This window comes from Papio anubis, chromosome 15 (genome assembly GCF_008728515.1).
Source record: "Papio anubis isolate 15944 chromosome 15, Panubis1.0, whole genome shotgun sequence".
NCBI lineage: Eukaryota > Metazoa > Chordata > Mammalia > Primates > Cercopithecidae > Papio > Papio anubis.
In genome coordinates, this window is record NC_044990.1 from 22,064,727 (window position 1) to 22,083,503 (window position 18,777).

General features: G+C 38.0%; 1 protein-coding gene across 14 annotated transcripts in view; it reads right to left on the reverse strand.

Annotated features, from left to right (window-relative positions):
- The window catches only part of ENOX1 (ecto-NOX disulfide-thiol exchanger 1), a 583,643-nt gene that overhangs the window by 346,065 nt on the left and 218,801 nt on the right, over positions 1 to 18,777 (reverse strand). For 7 of the 14 annotated variants that reach the window (XR_002518333.2, XM_031655828.1, XM_021929572.2 and 4 more), the window contains one exon: positions 1,508 to 1,583. The exons of the other annotated variants lie outside the window; for them this stretch is intronic. The gene's annotated coding sequence lies outside the window, so the exon portion shown is untranslated. The remainder of the gene's footprint in view (positions 1 to 1,507; positions 1,584 to 18,777) is intronic. 14 annotated transcript variants of the gene reach the window in all.

Below are 18,777 nucleotides of genomic sequence, written 5' to 3' on the forward strand. Positions count from 1 at the left end.
GATTTTTGTAATTTTTTTGTATCTCTAGTTCCAAAATGAGAAAAGTGATGCCCAGAGGGCTTGTGTAGCCAGTACAAAAACATATGGTAACTGGTTTCAAAGCTAGGACTCCAACCAGGTTTTGATTTTATTTTTGAGACAGGGTCTCACTCTGTCACCCAGGCTAGAGTGCAGTGGCACCATCTTGGCTCACTGCAGCCTTGACCGCCTGGGCACAAGCAATCCTCCCACAGCCTTCCGAGTAACTGGGACCACAGGTGCACACCACCACACCCAGCTAATTTTCATATTTTTTGCAGGATGGAGTTTTACCACGTTGCCCAGGAGTGTGGTCTCAAACTCCTGGGCTCAAGCAATCCACCTGCTTCAGCCTCCCAAAGTACTGGGATTACAAGTGTGAGCCACAGTGCCTGCCCCCAACCATGTTATTTGACCTCTAGCCCAATGTACTCTTACATCAGCAATGTTTTCTTGTTTTCAAAACTGAACTAATTATATCTTGGACAAGAATTAACACTTTAAAAACATTCTAAAAATACAAAGTAGCTTTAAAAATAACAAAGTGATTCTTGCATTCTTATCCTGTCTTTCTAATAGCTCAAGTGTCAAATGATACCTTTCTGTCTATTGGTATCCCAAAACAGTAAAGTATAAAAAAAAATTGGAAACAAATTCCGAACCCGCTAATGTCCCAAAGCTTTCATGAGTAAAAATACATTAGGATTAAGGAGAGAAGCAAAAGAGGAAAAGTGCTATCATGAAAACATCACCTTAGCTGTGTCTTAATAATCACACAAAGACAGCTAGCATCAGCCATATATGTGTCCTCAACCATCTGTGTTCTCAACCCTTGCTTTTTTGCCTTGTAGCAAACTTTGCTAATTTCACAGTACTGTACAATACTTCTTGGTATTATGTGAAGTACTCTATTTAGACATGTTGACTTCACTAATTAGTCTATAAATACTTGACTTTTAGCCACTGCTTTAGTAAGTGAGATAATTGCTGAGGAAAGGCCAAAGCGTTTATGGTCAATCAGATGAGGAAAAGGGGAATATGGTCTTTCAGCTGAGTAAAATGTAAAACATTACGTAGCAAGGCAGAAGCTATTAGCAGGATCAATATCTCTGCTAGTACCTTAATAAATCATTACATCAAAGCCCCGACAGAGGATGGAGAAAACCTCAGTCTACCTATGTGGAAGCTTCCAAACTGGAAAATAAAATTCCATTTAAATTACAAAGACCCAATTCCTGTACAGTGGCAATGACAAGCTACAAAAGGAGTCTCCAGATCCTGGATGTGCTAAGAGTTTTGAATCATTAGTGAAGGGAGAAAAGCAGAAAGACAAAGAACACTGCTACTCTCTGGGTTGCACGTTCATAATTCGCAAACGGTAAATATGTATGAATCTGCTCCACTGCAGCTAGGGATGACATACTGCTTTTTAGAGACAGCACAGAGCAGAGAAATCAAAGTAGAGGAAGGTTTGGCCGTTATAACTTACCTCCTCCCACATTTAACAGTTCTCAATCTTCTCAAATCTCCCCTTACTTAAATTGCTCTCCTTTGGGGACGGCTTCCTAAAATGAAAAGAACTTTGATACTGATGAATGTTCAATGTATAGCAAAAAGTATCCCATGGTGAGCTCTCACTGTAACATGGGGCGTAAATAATTGTATTTTTCTAAATCTTTAATCGCTCCTATTCTCTTTGATGCTTCTAGGAAAACAAGCAAGCAATTAAAAGAAGTTACTAGGCTAACTTGTCCAGTTTTTTTTTTTTTTAACTCAAGAACTAATTATTTCTCTTTTCTAACATGTAGCAAAAGACAAAAGAAACATTTTGCAGAGATTAATATTATAGAACATTAGGCTTTCCCTTAAGGATGCTGTATTTCCTTACTTACAGAGATGATAGTGAATATAGACACTATTTGGACTTCACCACAGCTTTTGCTTTGTAGTCATACTGTTTAATTAAAAACAGTTTTTTTTTTTCTTACAAGCTCAAATTACTCCACTGTAGATCTCTCAACCTCATAGCAAGTTGAAGCTGAGAACTAAGAGGTCACATCAGGAAATTTATTTACATAGGTCATAACTGGCAAATCAGCAACAAAAGAAAGCAGGGTTTCCCTACATCTTGAAACATTCATTCATGATTAATTCTTTCTTGCATTCCACAATTATCTATTAGACACTTGAGTATCATGCTTGGGCTTGATGATAATTATATCAAAGAAAGTTCCCAGAAGGTTCTATTCTCAAAAGAGTCTGACCATCTAAGTGGGTACGTAAGTCACCCAATACTTAAAAAGTTAGATAACATTAGAAGATGTAAATTATATAAAGGTTGATTGTCACAAGTGCCATACATGGTTACGTGCCAAAGAAGGGCTACAGTAAGCTTTTATAAAGAAACCTGTATTAGCAGGGGTTACCAGGGAAGGGACTAGGGGAGAGAGTGAAAGACCTGAGCTATACAGAATTTGAACAAGTGAAAAAGAAAACGCCACACACCTCAATCAGTAGAAAAAGCCAGGGCGAGCCAGTGCAAGCACACAGCGCAGTGCGAAGCAGGAGAGAGTTCATCAGTGGTGGGTCAGGACAGAAAAGTCCCACCCCAACAGCCAGGAAAGACAGTGGCTGGACTGCATGTCTTAAGGTAGGAAAGTTTTTACTTCAGATGGGAGAGAAACAGGGACTCAGGAGAATTCTGATGCCATGTCCAAGTCCAAGACCATTTGGGGAGTCGAAATTGTATAGGAAGAAATATCTTCTCTAGAAGAAGCAGATTTCATTGATGGCCAGAAGGTGGTAGGGGTTTCCATAAAGCGGTCTGAGGCTATCAGGAAGCCTGTTTCTTATAGAAAAGGGGTTTCAGAAGACCCAGGGACAAGACACAATTTCAGGAAAGGGGCACTGGGAGGATGGTTCTTTTAGCAGAAACTTCCTGACAGGAACAGGGATGAGTGCCTAAGGGAGGAGCTCCTGCTTGGGAGAGGCAAGAAAGGCAGAAATGAGAAAAAAAGAGAAAAAAAATGAGAAAGGCAGGGTGGCTTTGACTGATCTTCCTGTTCTAAATGGAACCTGGTGTCTTGCTGGTTCAGGAGCCTCATTCCGGGCTAGAAATAGCACCCCACTCCCACTTCACCAGCCAGGTTCGAAACTGCGTAAGAAGTTGAGCTGAAAACAGGAGATTCGTTTTGCATGCTGCATACCCATAGTTCCAGCTACTCAGGAGGCTGAGGCAGGAGGATCGTTTGAGCCCAAGCATTCGAGGTTGCAGTGAGCTATGATCATGCCACTGCCCTTCAGACTGGGTGACACAGTGAGATCTTGTCCCTAACAGAAGTTTTAAATTTTTAAAAAATTCATTTTGTGGTTATAAGTACAAAAAACCCCCAATAATGATGAGAAAAAAGATATAGGAAGATTTGTTGGTTAGGAGATCATAGCTGACAGGGTGTGTACTACTTACTACAACTGCTATTATCCCACACTCACACTATGTCTTGTCTTAAGAAGTTTAAGCAAATCTAGGCCCAGTGTCCCACCTTGGGAAATCACAAGAAGACTCAGAGAGGTCCCGTCCATGAGCGCTGCACCAGGAGTACATGCTACTTGGAAGGCTGCTTCTGGGGTCATTCTGAGAGCTGGGAAACCAGCCTGGTGCTGAGCTGTCAAGAAGGCAGCATCTGCTGATTCTGGTACCACCGGGAAGAACAGGACACATCTTTACTAGGCAACTGGCTGCTAGTCAGCAGCTGCCCCTTCTGCTCCCCAGTAAGCACCTTTCTGATTACTGTCAGTTTTTCAGCAGAATGGCCATCAGCTGTTGTGTTGCTGTTGGGGCTTCACTGGCTGGAAGAATTTTGCAGTCTCCAGTCTGAACTATTCCTCTGGGTGTCCTTATTCAAGCAGCAGTTAATTTGAAAACAATTAGCTGGTTGTTCACTTCCTTAAGGCAAAGCAAGACTGGATGGGCTATCAGGTTGGACTAAGATTCCAGCAGAACACTCTGAACGAGTCAGGATGTTTCTAGGATGGGTCTGGTTTGTGTTGGCCTCAGCAGAAGTCTAGCATGTCTAACCCTGATCACTGTGAATTAGTCACTATTTCCCTTAGTCGCTCTGGCAGGCTTTCATTTATTTTTGCCTGGGTGACAAGGAGGCACTTCTGCATTTCAACATTAAACAGACTGGATGATTCATTTGTTTTCTTCCTTTTTTCACTCTTCCAGGTAAAGGGAAAATGGATCCTTATGGTGAATTATAGATGAGAAATCAATGAAAGATACAGAGACTAAAGAGAAGTAGAGTTTTATTAAAAAGCAACTGGATTTGTTTTATAAAGTAGCAGATTTCCTTTTATAGGCTGGCCAACATAATCTTTGGGACTGAAATATCTTTCTGATAAGAGCATGTATTTTCTGTCACTGAATCCTCTACTTGCATCCCCTGCCACACTTCATGCTGTTAATGAGGACAAAACAATATGAGGAAAGTTTTCCGTTTTCCTCAATCTCCCAATTCCTCACCTCTCTTCTCTGCAAACCACTTGGCTTCCATAACAAAAAGGATGACACAAACAGAGTAAAAATATGTTACTAAAGACCTTCTCAGTTCATGGCAGTATTCAATCAGCTAAATCTGGCAAACTCACACACATCTGGCCTGCTGGCAAATCTGACTAGAATTCAGCTGTGCCTGTACAAGGAAGCAGGCGAACAGCATTTCGAGTTAGACAGCCCTATGGCCTGCTGACTCCTCAAATATGCAAGGGGCTTATTCACAAAATGCTTCACAATAAATGGCTCCTCCAAACACATGCATACTTATTTGGTGTTTTTATACTTTTTTTCTTTTCAGTGCTAAGCCATCTTCTTTAGTTAGAACTATTTTTATCCTCTGTCACTTTATAAACTGCACAGGAATTCAGTATTCCATGTACAACCTTACTTTTCTGTATGACATGGAAAACAATATGGGAATCAGAGGGACTTAAAACTAAGTCTACGGACCCCAATTCCCAAACTGCAGATTTAGGCCTTACTGTCTCTCAGGCTGATTAGACGACTTCTGAAAAGAAGTACTTATTTAAAAATGCTTATTTTATTGTTATTGAGGTATGCATAAATTATCCCAAGTTATAGCCATCCAAAACTGTGAACAACAGAACAAGACCTGAAACTGCAGAGAATATGTGGAATGTTTTTTCCATCAACTCAGCTGCAAAAGATAAGACAGCAGGAAAGGTGCCATACAGAACAATGCTGGGAGTTGGCATCGTGAAGAAGGTTAGCAAGATGTGTTTATAATACAACTTGCATTCCAACAGAAATTATAACATGCTAAGAGCATGGGCCTTGTGGAAAAATATCTATTTTCGGCGGCTAAGTAACTTTTGGAAAAGACTAAAACACAAACTCCTCTAGTAAAATGCTTTAATATACTCTAGGGCTTTTCCTTAAAAGTAAGGTATGATTAAAACTTTCAAGTAGTTCAATAAACTAAGCAAGAAATGTTGGCTTCCCTCCAACCACAGTCCCACTTGCTAGAGATAATAACCATAAAAGTTTCATGTGCAGCCCACACATATACAAGCATATATATCTGCATATTTACACATGTGTGTATTTGCTGGTACAGGCCTAAAATATGGAAACATTTGCTATTTTATTAAAAAGTGCTCAACCATATATAATATTCATGCAACATTGTTCTGTATCATTGACATAGATTGGTTTGTTCTTTTTAATGGCTATTTTGTGTACAATTGAACAGGTATTCCTATTGGTGTGCTTTTAGGTTACTTCTGAGTTTTAACAACTAAAAATATGCAATATGCCTTCTTACAGTTATAACTTTCTAACTTGTATAGATAGAACTAAAACTTCTCCAAAACTTATTATTCCAAGCTACTCTCCTTCCAACGGAGTAACAATTTCTCACCACCACTAGATAGTATCAACTGTTTAAATTGTGTCCAATGGACAACTGAAAAATACTCTTATTTTCATTTTTGCCATCCTTAATGAGGCCAACTTTGTTTGGCTGTTATATTTTTCTTTGAATAGCCCATTCATATTCTCTATTTGTTTTCTTCTCTTGAGTTGTTACTTTTTACTAATTGAGTCCCTCGTTTCACAGAGAAATTAGCCCATTATCTGTCATATGTACTGCAAATGCAATTCCTAATTTTTCATTTGTCTATTGACTTTGGTTTTGTTTTGGAATGAGGAGACAGTCTTCTAGAAAATAAGACATATTAAATAATATATCGGTAACTGTAAAGCACAGATTGTATGGCGCCAGCCGTCATGTGCTTTGTTCAGGTGTTATGCTTATCTTAGGTAACAAGGTCACCAGGATTAATTAGTGAAAATCCTGCTGAGTTTCAGATCATCTCAGTGGCCCCCCATAAAGTGTTCCCACTCACCTGGCAGCCTCCTTTCTTAATCTCAGTTGGAATCTCAACCACAAAGTGGTTGCTCCTTGTATCTAGAGGTTATTTAAAAGACAGTAATCAAAATTTCTGTTCTCTTTTGTTCCTCTGCTTCCCTGTCAGTAATTCTGGGAGGAGTGGGAGAGAGAACGGTGCGTAATCAAAAGGCAGAACTAGCAAATTATTATTTTATTGATAAAATAATTCAGCAAATTCTCAATATTCCTGCTTCACAGTGATTACCCTAGATTTTATATTTTAGGGTTTTGCACCTACCTCTTATTACCACTAACTAGAGTGTACTCTGTGTAGGGCACTGATTAGATTCACCACTGGCATGGTATGCAAAGAATGCCAAGGCAAAAGCACAGCTGACAAAGAGATCCCTGTACTTGTGCAGATAGAGAGTCAGAGCATACCCTGGGGCTGAGTTGCGAGGTACAAATCCTCACCCTCCTACTTGGTAACTGTATTACTCAGAACCAGTTAACCTCTCAGGGCCTCAGATTCTTAATACATATGATGCATATAGGAACAGTCCCATCAGAATAAGAAGAGCAGCTACATCACAGGACTGCTATAGGGTGAATGGAGTTATTATGTAAAGTAGTGCCTGGCATACACATATTTTAAGTAAATATGGCATATCAATATAATAATTATATATACAGCAATAAAAGAGTTAGAGTGTGATGAAATCCAATAGGCATTACAACAATCAAGTAAGTATTAGTACTACGTAACCACAGAAAAGGGAAGCCCAAAGGAACAGTCAAAAAATGCAGTGAGGGCCAGGCACAGTGGCTCATGCCTGTAATTCCAACACTTTGAGAGGCCGAGGTGTGTGAGCCCAAGAGTTCAAGACCAGCTTGGGCTACAAGGTGAAATCCCATCTCTACAAAAATACAAAAATTAGCCAGGCATGATGGTGTGCACCTATAGTCCCAGGTACTTGGGACACTGAGGTGAAAGGATCACTGGCTGAGGCTGCAGTGAGCCATAATAACACCACTGCACTCCATCCTGGACAACAGAATGAGACCCTGTCAAAAAATAGGAAAGAAGGAAGGAAGAGAGAAAGAGAGGGAGAGAGGAAGAGAGGGAGAGAGGGAGGGAGGGAAGGATGGACAGAGGAAAAGGCAGTAAGGAAAAGAGATGAGGAGCAACATGGCCAAATAGAAGCCTCCACCACTCATCTTCCTCCTAGGAACACCACATCTTGAGTAGAAAGATGAAAAAATGAACCAATGCAAAATAATAGCTATAACAACTTTTCAAGATATAACCAGTACAATAAGATATAAATAGAAACAATAAAAAGTTAAAAAGTTGGGGAATGAAGTTTAAACTGCAGAGTTTTTTAATAGTCTTCTCTATGTTTATTAGTTTGTTTGTTTATGCAGTAAGTGTAAGTTGTCATCAATTTAAAATAATGGGTTATAAGATATTTGCAAGCCACATGGTAACCTCAAATCAAAAAACATACAATAGATACATAAAAAATAAAAAGCAAGAAATCAAAACATACCAGAAAAAAATCACCTTCATTAAAAGGAACACAGGAAAGAAGAGAAGACCACAGAGCAACCAGAAAACAAGTAACAAAATGGCAGGAGTAAGTCCTTACTTATCAATAATAACACTGAATGTAAACGAACTAACCTCTCCAATCAAAAGGCACAGAGTGGCTGAATAGATAAAACAAAACAAAACTAAACTAAACAAAAAACAAGCCCCAATGATCTGCTGCCTACAAGAAACATGCTCCACCTATAAAGACACACACAGATTGAAAATAAAGAACTGGAAAAGATACTCCATGCCCATGGAATCCAAAAAAAGAACAGGAGTAGCTATGGTAATATCAGACAAAACAGATTTCCAGACAAAAACTATAAATGGAGACAAAGAACTTCATTATAGAATGATCCATGGGTCAATTCAGCAAGAGGATATAACAATTTTAAATATAACACTGGAGCACCCAGATATATAAAGCAAATGTTACTGGAGCTAAAGAGACAGACAGACCACAATACAATAATCACTGGAGACTTCAACACCCCACTTTCAGCATTAGACAGATCATCGAGACAGAAAATCAACAAAGAAACATCAGATTTAATCTGTGGTACAGACTAAATGGACATCATAGATCATTCCAGAACATTTTGTCCAATGGCTGCAAAATATACACTCTTCTCCTCAGTACATGGATCATTCTCAAAGACAGACCATATGGTAAGCCACAAAACAAGTCTGGAAAATTTTTAAAAAATGAAATCATATCAAGTATCTTATCTGACCGCAGTGGAACAAAACTAGAAACCAACAACAAGAGGAATTTTGGAAAGTATACAAACGCATGGAAATTAAATGATATGCTTCTGAATAAACTAGAGGGTCAAAGAAAAGACTGAGAAGGAAATTGAAAAATTTCTTGAAACAAATGTTAATAGAAACACAACATTTCAAAACCTATGGGTTACAGAGAAAGAGTTAGAAGAGGGAAGTTTATAGCTACATTATAAGAGAAGAAAAACTTCAAAGAAAAAACCTAGCAATGCATCTTAGTTAGCTAGAAAAGCAAGAGCAAACCTAACACAAAATTAGTAGAACAGAATAAATAATAGAGACCAGAGCAGAAATAAATGAAATTAAAATGAAGACAATAGAAATGACTGATGAAATGAAAAGTTGGTTTTTTGAAAAGGTAAACAAAATTGACAAACCTTTACCTAGATTAATTGAGAAAACAGGGAAAGACCCAGATAAATAAAATCAGAAGAAAAAGGAGGCAAAGGACTGTTAGAGGCTACTATGAGCCACTGTATGCCAACACATTGGGAAACTTAAAAGAAATGGATAAAGACACATACAGTCTACCAATATTGAACCATGAAGAAACCCAAAACCTCAAAAGACAAATAACAAGTAATGAGATTGGAGCCATAATAAAAGGTCTCTCAGTAAAGAAAAGCCCAGGACCTGAGAGCTTCACTGCTGAATTCTCCCAAACATTTAAAGAAGAATGCTACTTCTATTTAAACTATTCTGGGGAAAAATGGAGGAGAGAATACTTCCAAATTCATTCTACAATGCCAGTATTACCCTGATACCAAGACCAGACAAAGACTCATTAAAAAATAAAATAAAATAAAAAACTACAGACCAACATCCCTGATCAATATTGATGCAAAAATCTTTAACAAAATACCAACAAAATGAATTCAAGAAGTGAAAGATCTCTACAATGAAAACTTTAAAACATTAATGAAAGAAATTGAAGAAGTCACAAAAAGTGAAAAGATATTCCATGTTCATGGATTAGAAGAATGAATATTGTTAAAATAGCCATATTACCCAAAGCATTCTACAGAGTCAATATAATCCCTTTCAAAATGCCAATTACATTCTTCACAGAAACAGAAAAAAAATCCTAAAATTTATATGGAACCACAAAAAACCCAGAATAGACAAAACTATCATGAGCAAAAGCAACTGGAAGAATCACATTATCTGACTTCAAGTTATACTACAGAGCTATGGTAACCAAAACAGCATGACACTGGCATAAAAACAGACACATAGACCAATGGAACAGAACAGAGAACCCAGAAACAAATCCATATATTTACAGTGAACTCATTTTTGACAAAAGTACCAAGAACATACATTGGGGAAAAAAGTCTCTTCAATATATGGTGCTGGAAAAATTGTATATGCAGAAGAACGAAACTAGACCCCTCTCTCTCACCATATACAAACATCAAATCAAAAAGGATTAAGACTTAGTCTAAGACCTCAAACTATGAAACTGCTACAAAAAAACCTTGGGGAGACTCTCCAGGACATTGGAAATCAGTATTTCGAAGAGATATCTGCACTCTCATGTTTACTGCAGCACTATTCACAATAGCCACTTTGGGAAGCAACCTAAGTGTCCACCAACAGATGAATGGATAAAGAAAATGGGGTATATATACACTATGGAGTACTATTCAGCCATAAAAAGAATGAGATCCTGTCATTTGCAACAACATGGATGGAACTAGAGGTCTTTCTGTTCCTAGCTTATTTCACTGAACATAATGAGTTCTAATGAGATCTCTTTAGTTCTTTTCTCTAATGAGAAAATAAGTTCTCACTTATTAGTGGGATCTAAAAATCAAAACAATTGAACTCATGGAAAGAGAAAGCAGAAGGATGGTTACCAGAGGCTGGGAAGGGTAGTGTGGCATGGGTAGTGAGAATGCGCATGGTCAAGGGGTACAAAAATATAGTTAGAAAGAATGAATAAGATCTAGTATTTGATAGCACCACAGGGTGATTCCAGTCAACAATAATTTATTGTACATTTTAAAATAATTAAAGACTATAATTAGATTGTAACACAAAGGATAAATGCTTGAGGTGATAGATACCCCATCTACCCTGCTGTGATTACTATGCACCGCATGCCTGTATCAAAATATTTCATGTACCCCATAAATATGTACACTATGTACATACAAAAATTCAAAATAAAAAATTATAATAAACAGAAAAGAAAAAAGAAATGCAAAGGAATAGACAGGATTTGAGGAGGAGGCCTAAAATAAAGAAAATCAAGTATTGTGTGTATTCCAAAAGAGAAGAGCCTTACAAAAACACTGTTACCGCAGGGACAATGAATAAACTAGTGGGAGTGCAGTGAAAGACTGCGACTGGATAGTAGGAAGGGATTACTTTAAAAATGCAGATTGCCAACATCTCAAACTCTATTTAAATGAAAATATTTACTTATTCTTTGCTCTCAATTAATAAACTGAATCAGCTGTTATCAGAGTAGTATTTCAAATGTTAACCTTTATAGCAAATATTTTACAAAAGAAACACCTTTCCCACAGAAATCCTGATGTCCAGGGTGGAGGACTTTCCAGGCTGGTCCGTGCAGCCCCTGACTACAAATGCAAAGGCAGAGTAATGATATGATACTATCATCAGTCCCATTCATTTCTTCACTCAATAAGCATCTGCTGAATGTCTACCACCAGTCCATCCCTCTCCTAAAAAAGAAGTGAACAAAGAGAAACAAGGTCTTTACTCTTGTGAGGCTTCTATTTTAGGGTGGGGAAGGGGAGTAGCAATGGACACAGAGCATAAAAATAAACAGATGAGTAAGATTAAGATGACTTCAGACAGTGGAGAGTGTAATAAAGCAAATAAAAGCAGGTGCTGTCGTGGGGTGGAAGGCCCCTTTGAGGAAGTGACATCTGAGTTGACAGCTGAATGACGAAGCAGAAGATAAGTGTCAGGAAGTCCCTGGCGGAGGCAACAGCAAGAACAAAGACATTATGGCTGGAAAGAGCTTGATGTGTTCACAGAACAGAAGAAAGGGCAGTGAGGCTGGAGTCAAGTGCCAGGGTCCTAAGCAAAAACAAATTTTCAATTCCAACTTTGAACATCAAGCACACATCTTTCCCTTCCTTCTGTTGACTGCCAGAGTTTTAGCAGCTCCTCAGCTCTGGACACAAAATGCATGGTGTTGAGTTCCTCAGATGCTCCCGTGGCCTGGGGCTCTCTCTCATGGATCCAGGAGGAAGCCTTGGAATCAAGAGCCTGATGTGAGGAAAGGGAAAGGACTAGGGGAGAGAAGGATAACCAGGGTGGTCACAGCACCAGTATCCACAAAGACGCTCTTTAGAAAGTAGGGGATTTCAATCCATTTGGCAGAATTTCAGTTAAGTTTAGTTCATTTATTTAGATGAGGGAAGATTCTTGCCTTTTGTTTCCTTAGTTTGTCTGTGAGCTTCCAAATTAGCAGTTTGGACAAAATCAGGAACAGCAGGAAATCCAAGGGTGAGCCATGTGTAAATCAAGACCAGGAGAACTAGGACAGTTGCTAGTGCATCACTGATCTTTTAAGATTTATGTTAAAAAACAAGCAAGCAAAAACCCCACCATGCCATCCTAGTAAACATCCCTCAGGATCATTCTGAAAAATAAAATAGATCCACTGATGGAAAGAAAATGAATCTCACTGATTATGACAGTTTTTAACAAGATTTTTCTATTTGTTTGGCCTCATTTTTAAATTCTTGATCCTCGTAATCACCATGTGGGTTGCAGTAGCAAAATAACTTGTGACTGATGATAATTAAGAAAAGGAAATTTAAGAAATGCATGTTTTCCTGAGCCAAGTTTCAACTAAATGTTTTTGCTACTAAAATTATGCTTTCTTACACAAATGTTGAATATAAGTGAGTTGCTCTGGGGATGTTAGTGTTTACATTTTTTCCCATTTGTTATTTATTAGCATGAATTAATATGCCAGTTTGTATTTGACACGATTTTATTTTTTATTCTTGCAATAATAAGACTACATTTCTCTATGCGGTCATGTTGCTTTCTTGAAAAGTATGATTATCTCACAATCAATGAACTTGGTGACAAATTATAGGTATTTTGATATTGCAGGTATAGTAATTTTAATGCAACCCATCAATGCATAGATCAATGAATTTTATACTCATTATACCATATATATTCTAGTGTACTAGTATTTCTAAGGAAGATGAACACCCAGGGCCATAAATATATTTTATTTCTGAGTTTGGAATATACAAATTGTTATTTTCAGTGGCAATAGCATATCTATCTTCTGTTGGAATGTTATTTAAAAAAATACTTATATCTGCAGCAATACAGAAGGAACACTGGTTATTTGGGAAAGAATTATTTCTGAAAAAAATAGAGCAAAGACTAAAAGCTAAGAACCTTGAGTTATTTGTACTAAATGTTATCTAGTATCATTTGAGAGATGAATAATAAGATACTGTCTTCACTCTCAGAAGAGAAGGTATAGATCTTTGAAAAATTTAATAATTTACTGAATTATATTCTAAATAAGTTTCAATGTTCATACGTGTGAAAATGCTTTGTGAATTAAAAACTACCATAAAATTTAAGGGCATGACATTATTATTTTTGGAGTTAGTTTATCATGGCAATTCTTATGGCTAAAACCTCATCAATTCTTATTTTTTCAGTGACCAGGTCCAGACCATCAAAATAAGAATGAGCAGAACAATGAGCCCTCCCAGAGGAAGAGTCAGCCAATGGAAAATGCTATTCCATCCAAGAAATCAATTTGTTTATTCATTATTTGAACAAAGTATTTCCATGCCAGTTCCTCATTGGTCTCTCCAAGGTCTTTTTGTTTTTTAACTCACCATAGCAGATGGAGGAAAATATGTATACAACTAAAACCTGATAGCATAATTCATGGACTGGAAGTTAGGGTAAAAACAACATAACCAAATCCTTAACAGGAAGGTCAGTATCAAGAAATATTCATTATACTTTGAATGGTTATCGAAATACATGTGTTAATGCAAATCAGTACTATGTGCTTTTTCCGAGTCAGTACTTGTTTTTTATCTAATTTACCTATGTTATTATTTTTAAAATGTGATCTTCAGCCCAGTGAGTTCTATCACTCTCCCTTTTATCTAGTCCTGTTATAATAATTTTCAATGTTTAATATGCTTTAAAATGGGACAAATCATATCCAGGAAATAAACCGCTTACCAAGAGGCACTTCGTTAAAAAAAAAATTAACTGCCTGAAATGATTAAATTAACTGTAAAAGTTCATTTCATCCTTGTCTACATGTGGCTCGATAATTAATTAATTAATCTTATATTTATGAAAAATAGGAGAAAGAGAATTATAAATGTTCATAATTTAGAGGAAAGGAACTGAGACACAGAGAGATGAGTACTTTGTAGATGAGGGATCAGTGCTTAATCTACATGTCTACTCTATTCCCATAGTCTGCAAGGAAGAGAAACGGAATTTATAAAGTAGATTTGTAAATCCTGATAACATGAGTCAGGATATGATTATGTAACTTCAAATATCTTTGCATTTAACAAGCTAGAAACCCAGAGCTTGATATTTATTGAATTGCATACATGGCTTTTCCTGGTTTCTTGTTTACAATAAATTTTATGGCAGGAGATTTAGATTTGTGAATTCCAGCCAGACTGCTCTTTAATGAGACTGCAGCTTGTTTGAGTTTTAAAGCTTTATGACATTTATAGATGTTTACTTTGCGTCTCTAAAAAACACAGAAATGCTCCCATACTACAAAAATACTGATCTCTAAACTTTCCAAGCATAATGCAAAAAATCCCTAGGTGACAAATCTTTCTTTGTGATAGAGTATTACTTTTTTCAATTCTTTGACAAGTGGCACTAGTATTTATAAACTTGAGTTACATAGGATAGTATATAACTACAGCAACAGTATTTTGAGAGAAGGTGTCAGATAAATGCTTTGCCTGAAAAGGCTAATCCAGAAAACTTTTTTCCCCTTCCTTTTGCATAAAACCTCTTGAGCAGCCGACAGGCACAAGACAAATTGCCCACAGAGAGTGGCACACACTGAGAACACACAGTATCTGACTTAAAATTCCAGCTTTTGCCAAAGAAGAATTGTCTTCAGCAGCCATGCCAGGGTGCCCTGTGAAGAAAAACAGAGACTCCTCTGGTCTTTTCTGTCATTAAGTGTGAGAAAATAATACCTTATCTAAACTAGTGTCGTGGTGACTACCTCCTCCAAGATACATTTTGATAAAGTGGCCCACTCCACTTGAGCTGCTAGGGGTTAAGCCAGATCACAAGTTGAGAGGAGGCAGAGCAATGCAAAAAAGAAATAACCCTGAATGAGGCACCCCTAGCACAGTTACCAATTCCAGCTTCAGCCATTCTTTTATCCAGAGCGGGTCCTAAAACTCCAGAGTTTTTTTTTTTCTGGGTCTGCCAAAATTCAAGTTCCTACACTAATTTGTTGATTTGGGTCTATTAGTATAATTATTATTTTCATCCCCACATTTGAAACTCATTCTATGAGACTAAACAGAAGAAGGCAAACAGATTTCATTTCAAAAGCCAATTTTTATCTATTACTAGTGGCTGTCTTAGGGGTCTGATTTGAGCAGAATTCTGAGGCTGAGCATGGTGAGAAAGTACAACCTAGTGATTTCATGATGTCTGCTAGCTACAGGTATAGGTGTGTCAGATCCCGAGGGCTTGCAGCATGTGTAGGTAATCAAAAAAAAAAAAAAAAGTTTGTTGAAACTTTGGCTTTATGCAGAATGGCTGAGGTCTCTTTGGAAAAGAAGCTTTAAAAACATAGGAAACAGACAATCAATGGCTATATGCCCTTAGATAGAAATGCAGCCATCCACTCACTTACCTTTCATCTGAAACACCTCACTAGCCCTTCCTCACCTCTTTCCAAGCTACACTGATATAAAAATGACCTTTCTAATTTGGAACATGGTTGCTTTTTCCATCCCTGGTTCCTTATTCTCATAAGGCTCTCTTAGGACACATAGCACACAAGCATATAAAAACCACCTAGGGTGGACAGATAGATAGATAAATTAGACAGAGAGGTGAATGGATGGTAGGTAGGTGGGTAAGTAGAGATAGACAGATAGATAGAACTAGGGCACTTTCATTAATCAATTTGCTGGTTATTCTCTGCATTCTGTTCCCTTGCATCAGTATCTCAGACTCTTTGCTATGGCTCACAGACCTGGATTCTCTTCTTGAAACCTTTGACTTCATTGTAGCCCATAGATTAAGATAAAAGAGACTCCTAGTGACACTCTCAGAAGAGGAAGGGTCCTCTGGCATTACCGCATGAAGAGGCAGATTGAGACGACAACTCATCCTTTATTAAAATATTTTCCTGTGTCTGTTGGCTGTATGAATGTCTTCTTTCGAGAAATGTCTGTTCATCGCTGGCCATCAGAGAAATGCAAATCAAAACCACAATGAGATACCATCTCACACCAGTTAGAATGGCAATCATTAAAAAGTCAGGAAACAACAGGTGCTGGAGAGGATGTGGAGAAATAGGAACACTTTTACACTGTTGGTGGGATTGTAAACTAGTTCAACCATTATGGAAAACAGTATGGCGATTCCTCAAGGATCTAGAACTAGACGTACCATATGACCCAGCCATCCCATTACTGGGTATATACCCAAAGGATTATAAATCATGCTGCTATAAAGACACATGCACACGTATGTTTATTGCGGCACTATTCACAATAGCAAAGACTTGGAATCAACCCATATGTCCATCAGTGGCAGACTGGATTAAGAAAATGTGGCACATATACACCATGGAATACTATGCAGCCATAAAAAAGGATGAGTTTGTGTCCTTTGTAGGGACATGGATGCAGCTGGAAACCATCATTCTTAGCAAACTATCACAAGAACAGAAAACCAAACACTGCATGTTCTCACTCATAGGTGGGAACTGAACAATGAGATCACTTGGACTTGGGAAGGGGAACATCACACACCGGGGCCTATGATGGGGAGGGGGGAGGGGGGAGGGATTGCACTGGGAGTTATACCTGATGTAAATGACGAGTTGATGGGTGCAGCACAGCAACATGGCACAAGTATACATATGTAACAAACCTGCACTTTATGCACATGTACCCTAGAACTTAAAGTATAAATAAATAAATAAATAAATAAATAAATAAATATTTTCCTTAGAATATAAAGGGCAAGCTCCTTGGTGATTGGAAAAAAAAAACAAAGCTGTCTTTCTCCATCTGGTCCCTGCTGTTTTGCTCGGCTTCATACAACCAATCCTCATTCTCCAAGAATGAGCCTTTTAAAGCTTCCTTACTACACCACGATGTTTCTAAAGTTCTACTTCTCTTCAGTAGTGTTTTTGCTTTTTTGTCTGCTTGACAGACTCTGACTTGGTTTTGAAAACCCAGTTCATAGTCATCCCACACCACACCCTGGAAAATCGTTCCCTTCTCTGGGTTAGCTCTGCACCGTTCCCACAAATATTTCTATAGTTGCACGAAGCATGTGCTTTGTTAGTTTAAATTAATATCTGCGAACTGGTTGAGAGAGGAACTTTGTCTTAATTTTCTGTTTTCTTAGCACCCAACACAGTTTAGGACACATTGAATATAACTGAGGATAACTTTAAGATTTTCCATTTGGGAGAAAAAGGGAATAATGATGATATTATCCAAGAAAGGAAAATGAAAAACAGGAGCAGATTGCATTGTGAGATGCCATTTGCTTCATTTGGAGATATTCATGTTTCAAAGTTCCAGTTAGATGTGCCACAGAAGAAATTAGAGAGTTGGGAAATCTGGGCTTAGAGTTGGGAAAGGGGGTTGGAGCTGTAGATGGTCATCTGAGAGTCAGCAACATATAGGTAGTAGCAGAAGGCATAGATGCATATAGAGAACCTAATGAGAGACTAGAAAAAGTGGCAAGAACCCTGTAGATCACTAAAAGTTTGGCCCCAAAGTTAGGAGCCAATGAGGAACATGTGGATAGATGAAGACTGGGAAGAATGATAAGGAAGAACCTAGAGGACCTCAGAGGCCAAGGACATTAAAATTTAAAATAAGAAGGGGTATCGATGATGTTAGCATCTCATAATGGTTAAGTGGGATGAAAACTAAACAGATGAGATGAATTTTCTAATATGAAGAAAGGGGTGTGCAGGGCAAAGCAAGACATCATTGAAAGCAATTTCAGTAGAGGAAAAGCCCAGGGTAGAACAGACTGCAGTCAGTCGGAGTGAATGAGTGCCTTTCATCCAGACTCATTACAGAAACTATGGCTTAAGCAGGAAGCCTTCAGTGGCCATCTGGGTGGGAAGTGGAGGGGAAGAGGGATGGAAAGGTGTGGTGAGAACGAATTAGCTAATGGGCAAAGCAGGAGGGATTCTACTGTTTGCATGACAACATTTCATATATTGTATATTTTAGGCAAGATGTCCCTAGACAAATGGTTCCATAATACCTTTTGTTGATAAATGCCTATTCCCTCATTCCTCATGTTTCTATAAAGGGGAAAGAACATCAACTCCACCAGAAGATACAGTCTCTGGCTTCTCATTCACTTCTCTTATGAAGGAATAATTTATCTGATTTTTGAGTTTGGGAGAAGAAACTGAACTTGTCTAGCTCACCATCTTCCTCCCTTAAATTCATAAGACGCACAGAATCTCCTATTCTGTTATGCTTTAAGCCACCTGCCACAGCAGGGGAGGATGATGGCTGTCTACCAATGCCTGTAACTGGGGGCTCAGTTTACATTGAAGAGAGTTGTATTAAGTCCATGTGATCACAGATGTAAGTCACATTCTACAATTCAGTCATGTTAGTAATAAAGCTCAAGGTATACACTCCATTTGTCTCACTCTCATGTTTGCTTCTCAACTAGATGTGAACTCAAGGTGGGAATTGGTGCTTAATTATTATTGCCTTAAAA